The following is a 25,866-nucleotide window of genomic DNA, read 5'->3' on the forward strand; positions in this document are numbered from 1 at the left end:
AGTCAAGATTTCTCCTTTTTATACATTTTCCTCATGTAGTGTCATTGAGATGTTTTAATACAAGTGACCATTGTAAGAAGGACCAGAAAAATCATTCTTTCCTTGCCTCACTCCAGTAATTCCCTATAAGTAGGTTTTTAAAAGCACTCTCCTTCTATTAGAATTTATTATGAAATATTTATCCAAACAAGATAATTTTATGCTTCTATTAAAGGAGGAGCTTCTTGAGAAAAAAAAAAATGTACGTGGTAAATACAGCAAGCTCAAAAAAACAGCAATGCAGACCACTCCACTCTAAGGCAGGGTTTCTTCACCTCAGCACTATTGACAGTTTGAACCAAAAATTCTCCCTTGATGAAGGGGGGGGAGGGTGTCGTGCTAGACTATCCATTATAGGATGTTTAGCAGCATTCCTGGCCTCTACCAACTAGGTGCCTCTAATGGCCCCGGAGATGTGACTAACCCAGATCTCTCCAGATGTCGCCAGTTGTCCTCGCTAATCTAAGGCAATAGTAATTTGAATTTCACAAGATCAACATTTAGAGAAGTCAGTATATCTGTGAGACTCACAAACCTATACCTCCTTCCCCTGGACTCACCTTAGAGAGCCGTCCACCCATCACTTTTTACACTCAGGCTGGCACTGCCACTCCACCATAAATTCCCTATTTCTTCCATTTTCGGTAACCTTCCACATGGTCACCAAACTAATATTCCTACTGCATTACTTTGATAATTTCAGTCCTACTTAGTCACACTTAATGTCTCCGGGTTTATAGGACAAAGTCCAAACTTCCTGACCTCATATGGAAGGTCCTCCAAATTCTGGCCTCAATCCACAATCTTAGCCCTCCCTCTTTACCTGTCAACATTTTATCCACACCTTTAAATGTTTGAAATGGTCAGGTCAGTTTATTCCAGTGACGTATTTCTCTTTCAGTCTGTATCCGTCTCTGCTGACCTCCATAGTCTCTCTCATCCATATCTGGACACGGTGAATGTTCTAGGTCCTTTATTGCTATTTTGATTGCTGTTTATTTAGTGAACTTTTCACCTGTTTATATCCTGTCTGTACAATGCGATTTTAATCTTTGGGCTCCTAAAAACACAGTCAACAGAAGCAACTCGTACACCGTCCATGTATGAGGCTGGAATCAGGATATATACAACTCTAACAGATAGATGGATAACGAGTTAATGCCAGGTCTTTAAAGAGCACTGTTCTTACGAGACCTATTTTCCTAAGTAGATTTATTATTATCTAAAATATATTTGAGCCTTTCTATGGCAGGAAAAGCCACGTGGCTATGAGCTGAGTGCTCAGGACATCCAAGAGCCCTAGTTTCTAACAACTCCACTTTGGAGGATTTGCTACTGGAGGCAAAATAATACGAGATTCAGTGAATCACCCACAAAATGTGGGTCCGGGTTCCCAAGCATAATAATGGGAAACAAGTGAAGACTTTCAGGCCGAGTCTACTGGATTGATATCCTGGCTCTGTCACTTACTAGTTTTGTGACCTTGGGCAAATTATTAAAATCCCTAAGCCTACCCTTCCTATATAAAGTGTGAAATGAGGATAGTAATTCATCTTAGGAAAGTTGGTATGGAGATAATATCTATCAATATTTTATTAAATATTTATTACAAATTTTAAATATTTATAAATTTTAAATAATTTTTTATTTTATTAAATTATATTAATATACACACATAAAAAAGATACATTAAGTGTACTATTATATATACACGTATACAATCTGATGCACTTTCTAAAGCATATGGTGAATACCCAATAATGGTAATCATTGTTAGCAGAATTAATTTTTTTGGTGTTTACTTAGAATACAACATATGGATAAATAGAACTAGAACCAGGCACACCTTTCTTCCTAGGACCATATGATCCTATTAAGTCATATAGAATCCACATTTACATGGAGCTGGATATTCAACAAAAAAATGGATTGGTAAATCGCCAGTCAATTCAGTTAGTATCACTGTCAAGCAATTCAGCCGTAGCGATCTGGAATGATAGTCAAGACATGAAAGTATGACATGATTCACTTAGATATATTTGTTTGGATATAGTCATCATAAATTAAGTGGACTGATTTAATAATGCATTTATTATTCATTAATATTATTACATTTATTGTATACACTGAGCAAACCTCTGTGTGTGTTTAAATGTATTTGCTCTATTATAGCTAAATCATTTGATATGAAGATAAATTATGGTTTGAGTTTAAACTCTTATTACAGAGGAATTTTTAGGAGATAATGTTGAATAAAGTTAATTTGATTACATTTTCCATTATAGTATTATAATATTAGTATATAGTATTAGTATAGTATAGTATAGTATTAGTATTAGTATATAGTATAGTATTTCCATTATAGTATTATAGTTTAGTAATGTTTTCGACTCTGAGAGGAATTAGGTCTGGTGACAATGGATTAAGAGTCAAACACACAAGAACTTCTGGTCGTAATTTAGACAGTGATTAGATGGGAGGCCTTGGGTACATTTGCATGATTTTTAGTCTGGGCACCTATGGAAGAGGAGGTTGACCTCTAAGGAAATTTTATGGTTCCACGTTACTCAGATACACTCTGGAAGTAGGCAGAAGGAAGGATGAGTGAATTATTTACTGCATAAATGAGCAAGTGAGTGATTGCATAACTGAGTAAAACCATATAGGAAGACTGCTTCCCTCGCCTACAGGTAATAGTCGAGAGAACTCCTGGGTTAAGTTGACAGCCTGCTGTGCTTCCACAGGAAGGCTACTGGATCCATCTGGAAGCTATAAGTTCCAGGGGTGTACAGGAGGTGTCACGGTCCCTCACGTAATGCCACGGAATCAGTGACTTACTCTATTTAGCTGGCTCTGCAGGAGAGGAGTCCCGTTGTGTCGTCAAACTTGGAGACACATTCTTTTGAAATTATTCCTATGTGCGTCTATGTTTGTAATCAGTTTTGCTTAGCTGTTGTGGAGGCACAAAGATGCACCGCTCAGATCCCCCTCCAAGGAAGAACTTGTTGCCCAGCTGTGGTCGGTGGGCAGTCCCTACTTGTCAGCATCTTCCCTCCCCAGGGCTGCTGGGATCTGGTGACTGGTTCAGAGGAAAATAAAGGCTCAGCCATTTCAGTCCAACACTGACACTCTAAAGCCTAATTCTTTCACCAGGGGTTGGGTGCATGGGTACGAGTTTAGAAGCGGCTTTGTTGGGCCCACATTATGGTTAGTGCAGTTTGATTCCCCCCCACCCCCACCAGATCTTGGTTTGCCACCTTACCTTCACAGGTGTTTATAATAAACATTGTGCACTCCAAACTCAGTATCTTCAGCCAGAGAACCCAACCTATGCCGGCTGTGCCCCAATAAGAAGAGTCAGTGCAGAAGTAGCAACCACCCAACACTCCTCCCATCTGTCCTGCCTCTGGCACAGCTTCAATCCAAAATTGTATGACCCAGTGATCTGACTCCTGGGCATATATCCAGAGAAGATGATAATCGAAAAGATAACATGCACCTCGATGTTCATAGCAGCAATATTTACAATAACCAGGACATGGAAGCAACCTAAGTGTCCATTGACAAATGAATGGATAAAGAAGATGTGGCACATATATACAATGGAATGTTACTCAGCCATAAAAAATGGATGAATTAATGCCATTTGCGGCAACATGGGTGGACCTGGAGATTATCATACTAAGTGAAGTAAGTCAGACAAAGACAAATATCATATGATATCACTTATATGTGGAATCTAAAACAAATGATACAATGAACTTATTTACAAAACAAAAATAGACTCACAGACATAGAAAACAAACTTATGGTTACCAAAGGGGAAAGCAGAAGGGGAAGGAATAAATTACGAGTTTAGGATTAACATATACACACTACTATATATAAAATAGATAACCAACAAGGACCTACTGTGTAGCACAGGGAACTATACTCAATATCTTGTAATAACCTATAATGGAAAAGAACTAAGAAATATATATGAGTATTCATATATATATATATATATATATATATATATATAAAACTGAATCACTTTTCTGTACACTTGAAACTAACACAACATTGTAAGTCAACTGTATTTCAATAAAAAATGAAAAACACCCAAAATTTAGGAACTTCTGTCACAGCTGCTTTTGTTTACTTAGAAGTGAGCCTTAGAGAAATTGCAGTGCTGTCTGTAGAGGTAAGCGGCACATTTATAGATCCCCAAAGCCCATTTGCCTTTCCAGCCATCCCTAGTAGAATGTGTGACTCTCAGGGTGTTAAAGTTCACACACACACACACACACACACACACACACGCACGCACGCACGCACGTGCGCGCGCCCGAACACACACACACCAACACGCACTCTGTTACTGGCCAGCCACTTGTGGAAGCTCATTATGGAGTATTTTATTTTGACTAGAACAAGTCTTTAATTATACTTTCTAAAGGAAGTGTGACCCATTTCCTAGCAAACACAAAGGCAGATAGATCAAAGCACTTATTTATACTTGTCAAGTAGCTGAGGAGTGTTGTAATTGGTTGGGGGCTGGAGAAGAGCAGAGGGAAATAGACTTTGAAAGAAGACAAATTAGATCCTCCAGTTGAGGAGATGAGGAGCATGAAGCAACAGGGAGAGGTTTCTAAAGGAGAAGGAAAAAGTGAAGCTTCAGATTGGTGTTAAGACATATTCCTAAATAACTGAACAGCTTATTTGCTTAGTAGATTGAAGCCAGCGCTGTCAGAGGTGGGGAAAAGAAACTTTATTATCTCTCTGTGAAATTAAACTTTCACTGTTTCTAAAACAAAAATGTACATTTGAACTACTAGTTTTACAAATGCAAATGTCAGTGGTTCATCATAATAATAGGCTGCTGCATAGATTTGCAGAGTGTTCTCCGTGTTGATGAAGGACACTTGGGAATAAAGAGGATACAGCCTGGACAAAGAACTGAGATGGGGACAAGTTCCCTGTTGTCTCCTCTGGCTCTAAAATGATGAATCTAAATCTACAAGGTTATAAGGTCTCCCTTAACAGTGTGTATCATGAGGGAGCAACGTTCAAAACAATACTAGAGGGACTTATCTGAGGCAAAATTATACTCTATGAATTCCCAGTCTCCTGTGTGTTCTTTTCTAAAATTTTATTGAGATATAGTTGATATACAATGTTGTATTAGTTTCAGGTGTACAGAAATGTGAATCAGTTATATATATACCTATATTGGCTCTTTTTTAGATTCTTTTTCCATAAAGGTCATTACAGAGTATTGAGTAGAGTTCCCTGTGCTATACAGTAGGTCCTTATTAGTTATCTATTTTATATATAGTAGTGTGTATGTGTCAATAAATTGGAAGATTGGGATTGACACATACACATACATTTCTGTGTACTTTTATGCATGAGAAATTAGAACAGGGTTCAGAAATAGTTTTGAGTGAAAATGTTACAAAGGGTCGTCTCTTACTGAACAGAGATTTGGAAGGCTGGGAGACTGGGTATAAAGTCTGTTTACCTTAGTGATCATGGTCAGGCATGTGAGCTTACTTTAGATACATGCTAACTTCAAGCCATTGTAAATGGAGGGAAATCATTTCATTTCCCTCTATAAGTTGTCACCTGAGTCTCTGCTCAGTTTCATGGAATTTAGCATTATTATTTTTCTCATTCCAGAGCTGAATTGGTTCAAAGAAACAGAAAATTGAAGCACTTCACAGGACAAAAGTAACAAGTTGGAAAGGGAACTTAGGTCTAGAGGAGAAGCAGAAGAAAAAGCATATTTTGCTGAGCAAAAGAGCAGGATGCAAGTTTGATCAGGGAAGAGACTGTGTCAGTTTGGTTCCTTGCTGTATCTTTAGTGCCTAGAGTGTCGCCCGGCTCACAGTAGGTCTGTGGTAAATACTTAGCGAATGAGTCATGGAATCCAAATTTAATAATTTTCATTTAGTTAGTATGAGTGAATATGTTGGTTTCACAGGCACCCCCCCCCCCACGACAAAGTTCACCAAATACAATAGAAAAATGCAATAGAATTAGATTGTTTTGTTGCAACAGTTATTCTCCATGGATACCACTTTCCAGGAAATACAAAGAACAAAGACCATGACAGTGGATAAACAGTTCAGAAGTTTAGCCTCCAGGTGGGGAATTGAAATATCCAGGGTCAGATATTCTTGTCAACAAGCTCCCTTAGTGTGAAATGGCCCTACTTCATCTAATCTATCTAGTTAGAAATAATGCATTTAAGAACTAACTAAAATATTAAAATTTTATCAGCAACAGAAAGAAATGTACATTTAATTTGTAGTTGAGTGAAAAATACACAAACATTTGTTTTTCCTTATTTGGAAGACATTTTAATTATGGGGTTAATGGCTAGCTTAAAAGTATAAGAAGAACCCACAGTGAAATAAGAAGTAATGAAAAACTGGGCCCAGCATACTTCTAAGTGACCCTTAGTTGGCAATTGGTTAAGAGGGTTTTTCCACCAAAGGAAGTCTGTCTATAGCAAGGTGATGGCTCCCACAAATAGCCCAGATTATAGGGCTTCAAAAATCTGTTTCATGTGATTTTTATATGAAGGTTTTAATTAAATATATTCAGGGAACTTAGAGAGATCTTGAGCCAGACACCAAAGTCAGAAAATATGTCTATTTTTTCCCGATGACTTTGAAAGAATTAGTTATGGTAGACAGTTTAGGGTAAGGAGACATTTTTTTTTTTTCAAGGAAATGGTTTGCTCTATATAAGAACTACCACTAAACCAAAATGAAAGGCTTATTCATGATGGCCAAAAATAGTGATTATATCTCAGGCAAAATGACACAGACCAGGTCTTTTTATCCATAGCCGAGCAAGCTGTTATTTTTTTATATAATGGCTTTAGTCAATAATCATATGTCTTCACTGCAAGTTGCACTTCAGCAGGATAGAGCACTTTAAAACTATTCCCAGGCACTGTCGAGGTGATTATTACCTGCTCCAAACATAGGAAAATAGAGATGCATACAAGTTGTATGATTTGCCATAAATCCCATTGCCCAGAAAAGGCAGAAATAGTAATTTTCCAGATGAACAAGTTAACCACTGGGCAGTATTTCCACAGAGAAATCCAAACTCTATGATAAAATAAATAGCTTATAGTATAAAAAAATAATTCTTTACTTATTTATTTAACAAACATTTTCAGGGTATCTACCATGTCCTAAGAAGGCAACTGGCAAGGTATGTTCTATAGGAAAGATTTCTTCTAAATAGGACTCCATAACCAAAGAACTTAAATCCAGCATGTTATGCTACCTAGCATATTAAGTATAAATTAGTGTAAATTAGCATATTGGGGATTCTAAGAAGTCCTATAGGAAATAAACCTGTTTAATTTTCTTTAATAGAATAATTTTCAAGCATAATTTGAACTTTTTTCATATATACCCTAATGATACCCTAAAGGCCACTTTGATAAATACTGTGATAAATTTGGTGGATTCAAAGATGAATAACATAATATCCTTGCCTTTTGTACTGTCTGGTATTGTCAGGAAAAAATATAAATAGTTACAGTAAAAATGTAACGAGTGCTATAGTAAATAGTACACAAAGAGCTAAGTGACTAATACTGCCTAAGTTTCAGGGAAAGTGTCATCAAGGTGGTAAACTTTGATCTGAGCCTGGAAGGGTGAAGAGCAGTTGTCAGGAATGCCAGAGAATGTTTCAGGAAGAGGCCAGGGAGGGGGACCAATCTCATGGGTGTATGAACTGATGTAATGTGCCCACCACATCCCCAATGAGTAGTTGGTGGGTCTACAGAGAGGAGATAGGAACTAAGACTCTACAGTTGGCTTCAGGTGACAGTTCTGAAGCCAATGGCCTTGAATGTCACATGCCAAGAAGTTAGGACTTTCTAATGTAGGTAATGCAGGGTCTTGGCAGATAAACTTCCCTGGATGTTGATAAGACTCAAAGAGTTAACACATTAGCTTTGTGGTCTCCACATTTAACTTCCTTTTACCTTGCCAAACAATTTTCTCACCAATATCCTAGCTCCTCTGAGGAACTCCTTGAAGGGGACGTACCTGGGGGTGACATAGCCTCTTACTTCAGGCAGTGACTGTCGCACTACTTTATTAAGACTGAAAGGGCTCTTTGCTATGTTACACAATTTAGATTTAACCACAGACTGGCTCTTGGTCAAATACTTTTTAAAAATATTCTTAAAATGGATGGGATGGTGTTAACTTACAATCTAGAAGCTTTCTAGAAGTAAGTAATATGTAAGTTCTCTTAAAATTTTAAATATTCTTATGTGAAATTTTTCATGGGTTCAGAGAAGCAGTAAAGAAGCATTTGTACCTTCAGGGAATTTAAACTCCTCAACCTTTAAAGTTTACCCTTCTTTAATTAAGTCCTGACACCAAGTGTGTAAGACAATGGTCTTACATGGTCTTACAGACTCTGTGTCTATAGACTTACAGATCATGGTCCCCACACCACGAAGTGGGGACCTGGGTTATAACAAAGTCTGCACATAATAAAATTTTGCATTACATTAGGTCCTAAATCGATTTTATTTTAGATGTCCTCCATTTTCTCTGAATATAAAGCAGATATCTTTTGCTGCCTGAAACCTGGCGTTTCTGAAATTCATCCAGTATATATAAATATATATCCACTCCAGGAACGTGTACCCAAGTTTGACTATTTCCTGGAAATGTGCACTCTACTGAGAAATCTGCTTAGGCTATTACTCCACTGTGGAAGATCCTCTTTCTCTGAGCGAGAGGCAAAAACGTGTTTCAAGTCATGGAGAAGGTCATCAGCATTTGTGTCGATAGTTCCTGGGAGCTTTGTACAGTGTACCTGTGCTAATATGTTTGAAGCTAATTTGAATAACATCATTATGTTAATTAAAAATCAAACTTGTATTTGAGGTTAAATGAGAGAATTTTCTTTCCTGGCTTGGTTGAAAATTCTAAGCCACAAATGCTTCCTTTTACACACTCCATCTATTTCTTTTGCCAGTAACTCTTAATTACTAATACACTTTGTTAGTTCCTTGGCCTTCTGAAAAATTAAGTGCTTCTTGTGTAAGCAATTTCAGGCAGACCCAAAAGGATCTAATTATGATGAAAATTTAAGTCTGCCATATTTTCAGTGCGTTCTATGCATTTGGCAAACGCTTAGCCACTGTTGCAAAATAAATCAAATCTTAAGTATAATCCGTTTTCACTTTATTCTATTTTTAGTAATAAAATGAAATACAGGTGTATCTGGGGAATTACAATTGTGACTTTTTAAACAGTACTATGTTCACCTCATTCTATAGTTATATTTTGAAATTTGTGATTATTGATTTGCTATTTTTTAAATATTTTTAATAACTTTAATATCCCCTAATATCCTGCACTTACCACTCAGTAAAGCACTGACCAAGTAAATCAGCTAGAGATAATTGGCCCAGTGTGCACATTCCCTGAGTAATAGAAGGGATCTGGGAGAAATTAAGCACATGTACTATGTTTTCTACACTTTGATGAATGGTCAAGGATAATTTTACCCTAATTTCTATCCCATGTCTGCTAATGTTCTTATGGTAGGCACAATTCTGGTATTAAAAATGGCATCCTAAAAGCTCAAGACGATTGGAATTCTGAACTCAGAGGATTTTGTAAATCCAGGAATACTCACACATAAGAGATAGATAAATGATAGATAGATAGATAGATGAAAAATGATAGATGAAAACTGATAGAGGTAAATAGATAGATAGATACCAAAGTCTTAAAACTCATTTATCTCCTGTGAGTTTAGGACTTGAGATATAAGAAATGGAAACCAGAAGGAAATAGCTTGTCACTGAGATTCACGTAGGTATAAAAGAAAACCAGGGAGGACCTTCAAGATGGCGGAGGAGTAAGACGTGGAGATCAACTTCCTCCCCACAGGTACATCAGAAATACATCTACATGTGGAACAACTCCTGCAGAACACCTAACTGAATGCTGGCAGAAGACCTCAGACTTCCCAAAAGGCAAGAAACTCCCCATGTACCTGGGTAGGGCAAAACAAAAAAGGAAAAGCAGAGACAAAAGAATAGGGACGGGCCCTGCACCAGTGGGAGGGAGCTGTGAAGGAGGAAAAGTTCCACACACTAGGAAGCCCCTTCGCGGGCACAGATGTAGGTGGGCAGGAGGGAAGCTTCAGAGCCACGGAGGAGAGCACAGCCAAAGGGATGCAGAGGGCAAAGCAGAGAGTCCCTCACAGAGGATCAGGCCGACCAGCACTCACCAGCCTGAGAGGCTTGTCTCCTCAACTTCTGGGGCTGGTGGGGGCTGGGAGCTGAGGCTCATGCTTCGGAGGTCAGACACCAGGGAGGGGACAGGGGTTGGCTGTGTGAACACAGCCTGAAGGGGGCTAGTGCACCACAGCTAGCTGGGAGGGAGTCTGGGAAATAGTCTGGACCTGCCTAAGAGGCAAGAGACCATTGTTTCGGGGTGCATGAGGAGAGGGGATCAGAGCACCGCCTAAACAAGCTCCAGAGACGGACACGAGCCTTTGCTATCAACACAGACACCAGAGACCGGCATGAAACGCTAAGGCTGCTGCTGCCGTCACCAAGAAGCCTGTGTGCGAGCACAGGTCACTATCCACACCTCCCCTCCTGGGAGCCTGTACAGCCACCACTGCCAGGGTCCTGTGATCCAGGGAGAATTTCCCCAGGAGAGCACATGGTGTGCCTCAGGCTGTTACAATGTCACACTGGCCCCTACCACTGCAGACTCACCCCGCATTCTCTACCCCTCCCTCTCCCCAGCCTGAGTGAGCCAGAGCCCCCTAATCATCTGCAGCTTTAACCCCATCCTCTCTGGGTGGGGAACAGACGCCCTCAGGTGACCTACATGCAGAGGCGGGTCCAAATCCAAAGCTGAACCCCAGGAGCTGTGCGAACAAAGAAGAGAAAGGGAAATCTCTCCCAGCAGCCTCAGTAGCAGCGGATTAAATCTCCACAATCAACTTGATGTACCCTGCATCTGTGAAATACCTGAATAGACAACGAATCTTTCCAAAATTGAGACGGGGGATTTTGGGAGCAACTGTAGACTTGGGGTTTGCTTTCTGCATCTAATTTGCTTCTGGTTTATGTTTATCTTAGTTTAGTATTTAGAGCTTATTATTATTGGTTGACTTGTTTATTGATTTGGTTGCTCTCTTCCTTTTTTTAATATATACATATTTTTTTGTTCCGTTACCTCTTTTTGTGAGTGTGTATGTATATGCTTCTTTGTATGATTTTGTCTGTATAGCTTTGCCTTTACCATTTATCCTAGGGTTCTGTCTGTCCATTTTTCTTTTTGTTTGTTTATTGGTATAGTTTTTAGTGCTTCGTATCATTTGTGGATTTGTTTATTGGTTGGGTTGCACTCTTCTTGCTTGCTTTCTTTTTTTAAATCACTTTTATTTTTAAATTTTTAATAATTTTTTTAATTCTAATAGCTTTATTTTATTATTTCTTTCTTTCTTTTTTTCCCTACCTTTTCTTCTAAGCCATGTGGCTGACAAGGTCTTGGTGCTCTGGCCAGGTGTCAGGAATGAGGCTCTTAGGAGGGAGAGCTGAGTTCAGGACATTGGTCCACCAGAGACCTCCTGGCCCCACATAATATTAAATGGCAAAATCTCTCCCAGATACCTCCATCTCAATGCTAAGACCCAGCTCACTCAACGACCAGCAAGCTCTAGTGCTGGACACCCAATGCCAAACAACTAGCAAGACAGGAACACAACTCCACCTATTTAGAAGAGAGGCTGCCTAAAATCATACTAAGTTCACAGACACCCCAGAACACACCACCAGACTTGGTCCTTCCCACCAGAAAGACAAGATCCAGCCTCATCCACCAGAGCACAGGCACCAGTCCCCTCTACCAAGAAGCGTACACAACCTGCTGAAACAACCTTACTCTCTGGGGGCAGACATCAAAAACAATGGGAACTACAAACGTGCAGCCTGAGAAAAGGATACCCCAGACATACTGAGTTAAGCAAAATGAGAAGACAGAGAAATACACAGCAGATGAAGGAGCAAGGTAAAAACACACCAGACCAGACAAATGAAGAGGAAATAGGCAGTCTACGTGAAAAAGAATTCAGAATGATGATATACAAGATGGTCCAAAATCTTGGAAACAGAATGGAGAAAATACAAGAAACGCTTAACAAGGACCTAAAACAACTAAAGAGCAAACAAACAATGAAGAACAACACAATAAATGAAATTTAAAATTTTCTGGAAGGAATCAATAGCAGAATAACTGAGGCAGAAGAATGGATAAATGACCTGGAAGATAAGATAGTGGAAAGAACGACTGCAGAGCAGAATAAAGAAAAAAGAATGAAAAGAATTGAGGACAGTCTCACAGACTTCTGGGACAACATTAAGCACACCAACATTTGAATTATAGGGGTTCCAGGAAAAGAAAAAAAAGAAGGGGACTGAGAAAATATTTGAGGAGATTATAGTTGAAAACAACCCTAATATGGGAAAGGAAAGTCAATCAAGTCCAGGAAGTGCAGAGAGTCCCAAAGAGGATAAATCCAGGAGAAACATGCCGAGACACATATTAATCAAACTATCAAAAATTAAATACAAAGAAAAAATATTAACAGCAGCAAGGGAAAAGCAACAAATAATATACAAGGGAATCCCCATAAGGTTAACAGCTGATTTCTCAGCAGAAACTCTGCAAGCCAGAAGGGTGAGGCAGGACATATTTAAAGTGATGAAAGGGATAAAACTACAACCAAGATTACTCAACCCAGCAAGGATCTCATTCAGATTTCATGGAGAAATTAAAACCTTTACAGAGAAGCAAAAGCTAAGAGATTCAGCACCACCAAACCAGCTTTACAACAAATAATAAAGGAACTTCTCTAGGCAGGAAACACCAGAGAAGGAAAAGACTTACAATAGCAAACCCAAAACAATTAAGAAAACAGTAATAGGAACATACATATCGATAATTACCTTAAATGTGAATGGATTGAATGCTCCCACCAAAAGACATAGACTGGCTGAATGGATATAAAAACACGACCTGTATATATGCTGTCTACAAGAGACAGACTTCAGACCTAGGGACATTTACAGACTGAAAGTGAGGGGATGGAAAAAGATATTCCATGCAAATGGAAAAGAAAGCTGGAGTAGCAATTCTCATATCAGACAAAATAGACTTTAAAACAAAGACTATTACAAGAGACAGAGAAGGACACTGCATAATGATCAAGGGATCAATCCAAGAAGAAGATATAACAATTGTAATTATTTATGCACCCAACATAGGAGCACCTCAATACAAAAGGCAAATGTTAACAGCGATTAAAGGGGAAATCAACAGTTACAAAATCCTAGTAGGGGACTTTAACACCAGACTTTCACCAATGGACAGATCATCCAAAATGAAAATAAATATGGAAACACAAGCTTTAAATGATACACTAAACAAGACGCACTTAATTGATATTTATAGGGCATTACAACCAGAAACAACAGAATACACTTTCTTAAGTGCACATGGAACATTCTCCAGGATAAATCATATCCTGGGTCACAAGTCAAGCCTTGGTAAATTTAAGAAAATTGAAATTGTATCAACTATCCTTTCTGACAACAACACTTTGAGATTAGATATCAATTACAGGAAAAAATCGGTAAAAAGTACAAACGCATGGAGGCTAAACAATATGCTACTAAATAACTAAGAAATCACTGAAGAAATCAAAGAGGAAATCGAAAAATACCTAGAAACAAATGATAATGAAAATACTATGACGCCAAACCTATGGGATGCAACAAAAGCAATTCTAAGAGGGAAGTTTATAACAATATAATCCTACCTCAAGAAACAAGAAACATCTCAAATAAACAACCTAACCTTACAACTAAAGCAATTAGAGAAAGAAGAACAAAAACCCCCAAAGTTAGCAGGAGGAAAGAAATCATAAAGATCAGATCAGAAATAAATGAAAAAGAAATGAAGGAAATGATAGCAAAGATCAATAAAATTAAAACCTGGTTCTTTGAGAAGATAAACAAAATTGGTAAACCACTAGTGAGACTCTTCAAGAAAAAAAAGAAGACTCAAATCAACAGAATTAGAAATGAAAAAGGAGAATAACTGTCACTGCAGAAATACAAAGAATCATCGGAGATTATTACAAGCAACTGGAGACCAATAAAATGGACAACCTGGAAGAAATGGAAATTCTTATAAAAACACAACTTGTGAGACTGAACCAGGAAGAAATAGAAAATATAAACAGACAAATCACCAGCACTGAAATTGAAACTGTGATTAAAAATCTTCCAATAAACAAAAGCACAGGACCAGATGGCTTCACAGATGAATTCTATCAAACATTCAGAGAAGAGCTAACACCTATCCTTCTCAAACTCTTCCAAAATATAGCAGAGGGAGAAACACTCCCTAACTCATTCTATGAGGCCACCATCACACTGTATCACACCAGACAAAGATGTCACACAAAAAAAGAAAACTACAGGCCAATATCACTGATGAACATAGATGCAAAAATCCTCAACAAAATACTAGCATGAAGAACCCAACAGCACATTAAAAGGATCATACACCATGATCAAGTGGGGTTTATCGCAGGAATGCAAGAATTCTTCAATTTACACAAATAAATCAATGTGATAAACCATATTAACAAATTGAAGGAGAAAAACCATATGATCATCTCAATATATGAAGAAAAAGCTTGTGACTAAATTCAACACCCATTTATGATGAAAACCCTCCAGAAAGTAGGCAGTGAGGGAACTTACCTCAACATAATAAAGTCCGTATATGAGAAACCCACAGCCAACATCCTTCTTAATGGTGACAAATTGAAACTATTTCCACTAAGATAAGGAAAAAGACAAGGGTGCACACTCTCACCACTATTATTCAACATAATTTTGGAAGCTTTAGCTACAGCAATCAGAGAAGAAAAATAAATAAAAGGAATCCAAATCAGAAAAGAAGTAAAACTTCACTGTTTGCAGATGACATGATACTATACATAGAGAATCCTAAAGATGCTCCCAGAAAACTACTATCAATGCATTTGGTAGAGTAGCAGGATGCAAAATTAATGCACAGAAATCTCTCGCATTCCTATACATAAATGATGAAAAATCTGAAAGAGAAATTAAGGAAACACTCCCATTTACCATTGCAACAAAAAGAACAAAATACCTAGGAATAAACCTACGTAAGGAGACAAAAGACCTGTATGCAGAAAACTGTAAGACACTGCTGAAAGAAATTAACTATGATACAAACAGGTCCCCCCCTCCCTGGCCTCTTTCTATACCATGTTCTTGGATTGGAAGAATCAACATTGTGAAAATGACTGTACTACCCAAAACAATGTACAGATTCAGTGCAATCCATATCAAACTACCGATGGCATTTTTCACAGAATTAGAACAAAAAATGTCACAATTTGTATGGAAACACAAAAGATCCCGAATAGCTAAAGCAATCTTGAGGAAGAAAAAGGGAGCTGGAGGAATTAGACTCCCTGACTTCAGACTGTACTACAAAGCTACAGTAATCAAGACAGTATGGTACTGGCACAAAAACAGAAATGTAGATCAATGGAACAGTATAGAAACCACAGAGATAAACCCACATGCATATGGTTACCTTATCTGTGATAAAGGAGGCAAGAATACACAATGGAGAAAAGACAGTCTCTTCAATAATTGATGCTGGGAAAACTGGACAGCTACATGTAGAAGAATGAAAGTAGAACACTTCCTAACACCACACACAAAAACAAACTCAAAATGGATTAGAGACCTAAATGTAAGGCCAGACACTATGAAACTCTTAGAGGAAAACATAGGAAGAACACTCTATGACATCAATCACAGGAAGATCCTTTTTGACCCACCTCCTAAAGAAATGGAAATAAAAACAAAAATAAACAAATTGGACCTAATGAAACTTAAAATCTTTTGCACAGCAAAGGAAACCATAAACAAGATGAAAAGACAACCCTCAGAATGGAAGAAAATAGTTGCCAACGAAGCAACTGACAAGGATTGATCTACAAAATATACAAGCAGCTCACACAGCACAATATCAAAAAACAGAAAACCCAATCCAGAAATGGGTAGAAGACCTAAATAGACATTTCTCCAAAGAAGATATACAGATTGCCAGCAAACACATGAAAGGATGCTCAACATCACTAATCATTAGAGAAATGCAAATCAAAACTACAATGAGGTATAACCTCACACCGGTCGGCCATCATAAAAATTCTACAAACAATAAATGCTGTAGAGGGTGTGGAGAAAAGCATACACTTGCACTGTTGTTGGGAATGTTAATTTGTACAGCCACTCTGGATAACAATATGGAGGTTTCTTAAATAACTAAAAATAGAACTATCGTATGACCCCATAATCCTGCTACTGGGCATATACACTGAGAAAACCATAATTCAAAAAGAGTCATATACCACAATGTTCATTGTAGCTCTATTTACAATAGGAAGGACTTGGAAACAACCTAAGTGTCCATCAAGAGATGAATGCATAAAAATGATGTGACACATATATACAATGGAATATTACTCGGCCATAAAAAGAGATGAAATTGAATTATATGTAGTGAGGTGAATGTACCTAGAGACTGTCATACAGAGTGAAGTAAGTCAGAAAGAGAAAAACAAATACCATATGCTAACACATATATATGGAATCTAAAAAAAAAAAACAAAACCTTCTGAAGAACTTAGAGGTAGGACAGAAATAAAGATGAAGACATAGAGAATGGACTTGAGGACCTCAGGAGGGGGAAGGGTAAGATGGGATGAAGTAAGAGAGTGGCATAGACATATATACACTACCAAATGTAAAATAGATAGCTAGTGGGAAGCAGCCACATAGCAGAGGGGAGGTAAGCTCGGTGCTCTGTGTCCACCTATAGGTTTGAGATAGGGAGAGTGGGAGGGAGACGCAAGAGGGAAGAGATATGGGGATATATGTATATGTACAGCTGATTCACTTTGTTATACAGCAGAAACTAGCAAAACATTGTAAAGTAATCATACTCCAATAAAGATGATAAAACGAAAACCAAACTGATACTCCAGAAAGTGGCCTTTTAAAAAAAGTTAATAAAAACAGATTATCCATTAATTGTGGTAAATTTCCAAGAGTTTTGTAAAGTATAGGCTGATTGACTATGTATAGTTTTCAGGTAAAAGAAAAAAAATAATACTGAGATTTCTGGTAACTTACTGTATTGTTAAAATTAAATGCAAAATGGAGATCAGACTTGAGAATTCCCTGAGCACACAAAACCATGTAAGCCACATAAACAAAACTAAATCTAGCTTATATTATATCTTTAAGAAAAATTTAACTTAGAATATGTCTCTGATAATCATAAAAGAAACATGTCATTTTCCTAAAGTGGTATAAGATAATCAGTTTTAACCAATCCTCTGCCATCTGGAAACCCAATTATAATAACCAGTCACTGTAAAGTTTAAACAACTTCCTCTTTTTCACATTATCAGCCATCCTGTAAGTCATGCCTCTGAGCTTCCTACCCATTTTGAGTTTAAAAGCTCCCAGTTTGTGATGTTATATGCACAATAAACTCTTACTAAATATTATTTTACTGCTCTGGTTTTATTTTTTACTATTTCTGGATTTTTGACAGTATTAGTATATGTTTCCAGGCTCTGAAAAAAACTATTTCTCAATGTATTTCCTTTATAATTGCTGCTTTTTAATCTATGACAACAATAATAAAAAAATAGTAAATAACATTTTTGAAATGTATATGTCACACATGACACTTTTATGTATTATTTTAATAAAACTATAAAAATACCCTCAGATTATAGGTCAGTGGTAAAATATAAAATACAACAGTTTTGAGTTTCACTTCTTGCATGTTGGAATACACTTACGATTGTTAGTAAAATATAAGTTCTTAACGTATTTTTTGTTTCTTTCCTTGAGACTATACATTTTCTTCATGCTCTTGTTTCAGCAGTACTGGTACATATGGGTTCCCATCTATGTTTTTGAAGATAATGACAAGAACGAGATTTTCTGAAGTGAAGTCAACTTTCCATACACATCACCCGAAGTGATTATTATGCTGGCAACCATGCAGCACAGCAAAAGGAAAGGGGTTGGCAGTCCTACAATCTGGATTTTAATACTTAATCCATGAAAGTGTGATATTGGACAATTTATTTTTCTAAAACTCCATCTCCTCATCTGTAAAATGAGAATCATCATTTATTTTTATACTTTTTTGTGGGAATTAATTAATCCAATGCCTATTTTGATTGGATTGGAGTTAGTGCTTGACAAACGACCACTGACGTCCTCAGAGATGGTCTTATCAAGGGGGCACTTGCCATGTCAGGCTCAGATCAGCATTGCTACAAAGTGTAGCTCTGTTCCTCCATTTGTATTTCTTGATCCATTTTTAGTGTTTGTCTTTTCATTTTTTTAATTACAAAATAACAAAGGAATGCATTTTCATAAAGCATTTAAGGAGCATTAAATTATGGAAAAATCTCAGAAATTATCCATTATTTCATACTTGCTCTGACAGGCTGTTGCATTTCACTCCACAAACTTGACAGTTTAGTGTATATTTTTTTACAGAATTCTTTTCCTATTCCACTTACATATATGTGTGTGTATATATATATATATTTACATTTACATACACATATACACACCTTCTGATTTGATGTTTACCCGTAAATAAAATCATATCATATGGATTTCCTTTAAGTAAATTAAAGACTCTGTGTTAGACCGTATATACCTACCTACTTAAGTATATTACATTTTTGCCATTTTAAAGCTTCAATTTATTTAACCTAGAGAAAAACAAAAAGAGTTTACCCACTTTTCCCTCTCCCCCCTTCCCTCCACATCTGGCAACCACCAATCTGTTCTCTGTATATACGAGCTTTGTTTATAAAAAATTATTTATTTATGTTTAGATTCGACATATAAGAGAGATCATCTGGTATTTGTCTTTCTCTGTTTAAATTATTTTATTCAGCATAATGTCCTCAAGGTCCATCCATGTTGTCACAAATGACAAGATTTCATTTGTTTTTGTGGCTGAATAACTTTACATTGTATATGTATATATGCAACCATTTCTTTATCCATTTCTCCAATGATAACTAGGTTGTTTCCATATCATGGCTGTTGAAAATAATGTTGCAAGGAACATGGGGTGCATAAATCTTTTTGAGTTATTGTTTTTATTTTCTTCAGATAAATACCCAGAAGTGGAATTGTTGGAACATATGATAGTTCCATTTTTAAGTTTTTGAAGAACCTCCATACTCTTTTCTATAGTAGCTATACCAATTTATATTCCCACCAACAGTGCACAAGGGAAAAATATCTATTCAGATCTTCTGCCCATCGTTTGGGCCTTTTGCTATTGAGTTGTATGAGTTCTTTATATATTTTGATATTAGTCCCTTATCAGATATATGATTTACAAGTATTTTCTTTCATTTAGTAGGTTGCCTTTTCATTTTGTTGATGGCTTCCTTTGTTGTACAGAAGCTTTTTAGCTTGATATAGTCCCACTTGTTTATTTTTGCTTTTGTTGCTTTTGTTTTTGGTGTCAGACCCAAAATATCATCACCAAGGCTTATGTAGAGGAGCTAACCACCTATGTTTCTTCTAGGAGTTTCATGTTTTTGGGTCTTACGTTCAAGTCTTTAATCCATTTTGAGTTAAATATTTTGCATGGTGTAAGAGAGTGGTTCGGTTTCATTATTTTGCGTGTGGCTGTCCAGGTTTTCCCAACACCATTTTTTGAAGAGACTATCCTTGCCACATTGTATATCCTTGACTCCTTTGTCACAAATTAACTGACCATATATGCATGGGTTTATTTCTGGGCTCTTTATTCTGTTCCTTTGATCTATGAGTCTGTTTTTATGCTAGTACCATATTGTTTTAATTACTATAGCTTTGTAATATAATTTGAAAACAGGAGGTGTGATGCTTCCAGCTTTGTGCTTCTTCCTCAAGATTGCTTTGGCTATTTGTGGTCTTTCATAGTTCCATACAAATTTTAAGGTCGCTTGTTCTATTTCTGTGAAAAATTCCACTGGAATTTTGATAGGGATTGCATTGATTCTGTAGATTGCTTTGGGTAGTATGGACATTTTAACAATATTAATTCTTCCAATTCATAAATATGGAATATTTTTCCATTTATTTGTATATTCTTCAGTTTCTTTCATTAACATCTTATAGGTTTCAATATACAGATTTTTTACTTTCTTGGTGAAATTTATTTCTAAGTATTTTATTCTTTTGAAATTTATTTCTAAGTATTTTATTCTTTTGATTTTATTCTTTTATTCTTTTGATGTATTTTATCCTTTGATTTTGGTGAAATTTATTTCTAAGTATTTTATTCTTTTGATTTCTAAGTATTCTTTTATTCTTTTGATACTTATTTCTAAGTATTTTATTCTTTTGATTGTAAATGAGATTGTTTTCTTCATTTCTCTTTCTGAGAGCTTACTATTATTTTATAGAAATGCATGGACTTTTTGTACTGATTTGCATTCTGAAATTTTACTGAACTGTTTATTAGTTCTAACAGTTTCTAGAGGGAGACTTTGGGTTTTTCCATATACAATATCATGTCATCTGCAAATAGTAACAGTGTTACTTCTTCCTTTCCAATTGGAATGCCTTTTATTTCTTTTTCTTGCCCAATTGCTCTGTCTAGGTCTTCAAACACTATATTGAATAAAAGTGACTGAGTAAGCACCCTTATCTTCTTCCTGATCTTAATGACTGTATTCTTCCAGCCTTCATTATTACTAATTTGGAATCAGGAATGGCTGTTAAATTTATCAAGCTTTTGTGGCATGTTTTCCAATTTTTATGTCTTCAGATATTTTAAGTATTCCATAGTATAAATAAACCATTATTAATTCAACTATTCCCACATTTAATTATTTGGTTATTTCTAATTTTTCAGTGTTAAAAGCAATGCTGAAATGAACACTCTGGTGAATGGTATCTTTGAATCTGTATATGAGTATTTCTGTAGGATGACTTTGTAGTTTCATAAGGGTAGAATTCCTGAGAAAAAGTGATATGTACATTTTCTGTCTTGATAATGTCATGTCAAATAACAGGTCTTCAAAAAGATTGTAACAGTTTAGGTTCCTTTAACAGTTTATGAATGTGTTTGGGGCTTTGTCTTTCCAAAAAAGGATCTTTTTTTCCCCTCACTATGTAAACAGAAAATTCATTCTTATTTCATTCTAATAATTTTTACTTTTAATATTTTCCATCTATTTTTGATGAATCAAATATATTTTTGCATGCAATGTGAGAGAGAAACCTAACTTTACTATTTTACCAAGATAGCCAATATCTCAACACTATTTAATGAGTAATCATCTTTACCACTGATTCAAAATGCTACCTTTAGAATAAAATAGTTTCACATTTATACAAATGATATATGTCTATATATCTATACCTGTGTCAACACCATGCTGTTTTAATTACTACAGTTTCTGGTATAATTTTATAAATATCTGCTAAAACAAGTTCTCTATTATTTTTAATTATTTTTCTTTAATTATGTTACTTCTTACAGATGAACTTAGGAATCAAGTTGTGAAGTTATATAAAGATTTGGAATTTTTATTGAGATTTTTATTAGACTTACACATTAATTTGGGAAAAATTAAGCATTTAACATTATTGAGTCATTTAATTTGGGAACATAAATGGTTCTTCACTTATTCTGATCTTCATTCCTCTACTTTAATAAAGATTAATAATTTTCTATACATACCTCCTGAACATTTTTGCCAGTTTTAATCCAATATTTTGTATAGTTTTATTGTGCTCATTTGGCCAACTTACTGAGCTCTATTTTTTTATTAATTTTTAAAAAGTTTTTTCTCTTGAATTTTTCAAGATAATTTTCTTCAAATAATGTCAGTTTTGTATCATCCTTTCAAATAGTCTTTATTGTTTTTTCCCTGTACTTATTGAATCTTAGTGCAAAGTTGAACAGTAGTGAGGATAGCTTTTGCCTTATTTTAACAATGATATTTTAACATTATAATGATGTTTGCTATAGGTTTATTTCAGATATGCTTTATCAATCTAAGGAAGTTTTCTTCCAGTCTTTGTTATTACTAATTTAGAATCATGAATGGCTGTTAAATTTATCAAAATTTGTGTCTTGTTTTCCAATTTTTATTTTTCCAAATGTTTTAATCTAGTGATTATTATCTACAGTTGAAACATATTTTATATTTATGATTAAACCTTACTTGAATGGGACATATTAGTCTCATGATATAACTGCTAGCTTCCCTTTAATAATGTTTTATTTAAGAATTTAGTGTATATGTAAATAATGAATGAATGTATTAATCACAAATGGTTTTGTTAGACCTTTAGAAAATTTACTATTTTTTATGCATGGATTTAACTTCCATAGATATTACCTATATTTAATGTCTTACAAAATTTCCTGAAAGGCATCTAGAACTGGTGCTTATTTAGAAATAAGTGTTTGGCTATCTTTTCAATTTATTTTATATATACTAGTCTCTTCATCCCTTTTTCTAACAAAATTTTGGGAACATATAGGTTTTTAAAAATTATCCATTCCCTCCCAATTTTCAAATATATTCATATAATCTCTCTATATAGTATAATCTTATTTTAAAATATCGTTCATAGTGATAGCTATGCACCTTTTCTCACTTTCAGTGTTGTTGTTGGTGTGTGTGTGTGTGTGTGTGTTTGTCTTGTTATTTTCTTGATTAAACATGTGACATTTGGTTCTGATTTACATCAAAATATAAGTTTCTCCACTTGCATTTGTTGTCTTTGGCTGCTGTAACAAATTAGCACACACTGCGTAACTTAAAACAACAAAAATTATTCTCTCACAGTTTTGGAGGCCAGAAGTCTGAAATCAAAGTATCAACAGATCTGGGCTGCCTTCAGAGCCTTAGAGAAGAGTCTGGTCCTTGCTTCTTCCCTCTCCAGGTGTGGCTGCATCAGCCCAATCTCTGCCTCACATCGTGGCACTGCCTCTCCCCTGCTGCCTCTTAACTTCCTTTTCCTCCTTCTTATACAGATACATGTGATTGCATTTAGGTTCCACCCAGATAATCCAGGATAAGCTTCTCCCCCAAATCCTTCATTTAATCACACTCTTTTTTTGCCAGATAAAGTAATATTAAGAGGTTCCACGGATTAGGACATGGACGTATTTTGGAGGCCACCATTCAGCCCACCACACCTCCCTACATTCCACTTCCCATTTTTAGGCACCTATAAATTTTTCCACATTGTTATGGAAGTTAAGATTTTCATTCTGTTCTGAAGCCAAACTTAAGTTTTCCATCTCTTAGCTGTGTGCTGATTCTAGAAGGTAAATGCTGAAATTAAAAATAGCGTTTACACTATTATGTCTAGATATGTATTGGCTAGACACGATATTGGGTCTAGATAAGTATTGTTCACTGCAACGTCCAGTGTGTGCTAGTTACCTTCTCTGCCTAATGCACCACCCCTCTGCCAATTGAAAGAGTTTTCCTAGTGTTTGGCAAAAAGGAATTCTATTTTCTTCTTTTGGTTAATTCCATATTTTACTTTCTTACATAGGCTGTTAAATTTTATTTTCCTCTAGGGTTTTTCATTGCTTTCTTCCTGTTGGTCGATACAAGACATTATATTTTCTTCACTGTGCCTCCAAAGTTATCCAGAGCCTTGATTATTTTCTTTCTCTCTCTCTCTCTTTTTTTTTCTAAAGTCCATTCAGTTTTTCTTCCTTAAGATCTTCTTACAGGTCACTGATGTCTTGCCTATTACTTTCTCCTATTCTTATACTCCAAATACTTTTCTCTTCCAAATGTTGTCATCATTTTCTGAATATTTCCTTAAATATTCAGAAATGTAACATATAGGAGGTGATTTTACACAGCCCTTGATTGTTTTAAAATGTCTTCATATGGCCCTCACAATTAATTGATACTTTGCCCAAGGCATAGAACTCTGCACTTATGATCATTTACCTTGAAGGTACCTAAGCACCTTGAAGACGATTTTGTTGGTTGTGGTTTTGAAGGTGTTTTTTGCATCCTAACAGTGCTTCTCAGGATGCTGATGGAAGACTGATGCCAGTCTGACCCGTGTTCCTTTAAATGTGACCTTTCTCTATTCTCTCTCTTCCTCTGGAAGGTTTTAGGGTCTTTTCTTTTTATCCAAATTATAAAATTCCATAATGCAATTCTACTTAGCACCTGGAGAGGTATTTTCATTTAAAAACTTGTTTAATTCTATGATGATTTGATGTTTTCAGTTGACTTCAACTTATTATTATTGTCATTGCTATTAATGAAGATAAATTCACCAAAAGGATATTGGGTAGGTACCACAGTCTTTATTTCTGCAATTGGTCAAAAGGCTATAGCTGATATTTATGCTTTCTTCCTGCACTAATTGTTTCATGATCCATTTGCCTTCAAAAAAATCTCTCAGGTTGTCTGTCCTTTATCTGGAGAGATGACCCAATCCTTTATTTTTTAAGGGATCTGAGCCCTTCATGCTCCCAGTTGGGTGGGTTTGCCATACTCTTCCATTAACTTTTACCACTGGTCATGAATTCATTAGATTCTCTTCTGCAGAGGGGACATTTTGTTTGTTTTTGAGTCAATCTGAATCAAACCATTGAAATAATAATTCTTCAGTATTGCTTTCAACTTCTCTCCAGGCTTTCAGTTATCCAACAACAAACTTTAATCCTTCCGTCTTTCCATCAAATTATAAACAAAGAATTACCCAAACACACATGTTCTTTATATTTCCTGCTTTTCTCAAACCATCTACATATGATGGTAATCTAGCTTCTCCTTCTGCACGTTTGAAAATATTCTTTTTTCTCTTGAGTTTCATTCTTTTTTCTTTCCTTCAGTTCTATCTTTCCTTTTTTTAAACTCTGGAGTGTAGGGTTAAGGGGGTGTTTGGGACTCCTTTCAGAAAACCATGCATTATTATCTCTGCCTTATTCTCTTCCTTTTCATGACACTTCCCTCATTACTTAATTCCCAGATTTTTTTACCTTCCTTCACCACATTATTTCTGCTGTTGTCATGTGTATCAACTCTTGGGCTTTTAAGCTTCTTGAGAACATCTACCATATTTCATTTATACAGAATCTCCTTATAGGACCAAGTTCTGACTGCACACAGGAAAAATTAGGTAAATATTATTCACACATTTAATGACATTCATCCAACAAATACTTACAGAATACTTCCCATAGGACAGACATAGCTTTAAGAGCTGGGGATGCAGAATTGCACAGAAGGCCCCTGTCCTCCTGGGGCTTACATTCAAATGCTTCATTACAGGACATGCTATTCTATGTAAATTTGGGTTGAATTTATTTAATGGGATTAAACTCAAACTTGTTGAGCACCTAGTCCATGCACACTAATGTGTTAATCTCTCCGTGGGGAGAAAATGATGAAAACATAAAGACATAGGCCCAGGCCCTAAAGGCATTGACCAGTTAATGAAGCACAACACTGTATAGAGATACAAGTAACCTGAAGGAGGACTTTATGGGTCAGAGGCTAATGCTCTGCAGGAATATAGTGAAGTTTTCACAGGAGAGTTGACCTTGAGGTGGAAGGGATTTGGGTGGGTAGAGCTAAGGCATTGAATCGAGAGTGATCAAAGCTGTGATACTG

This window comes from Leucopleurus acutus (assembly GCF_964270905.1).
Source record: "Leucopleurus acutus genome assembly, chromosome: 2".
NCBI lineage: Eukaryota > Metazoa > Chordata > Mammalia > Artiodactyla > Delphinidae > Leucopleurus > Leucopleurus acutus.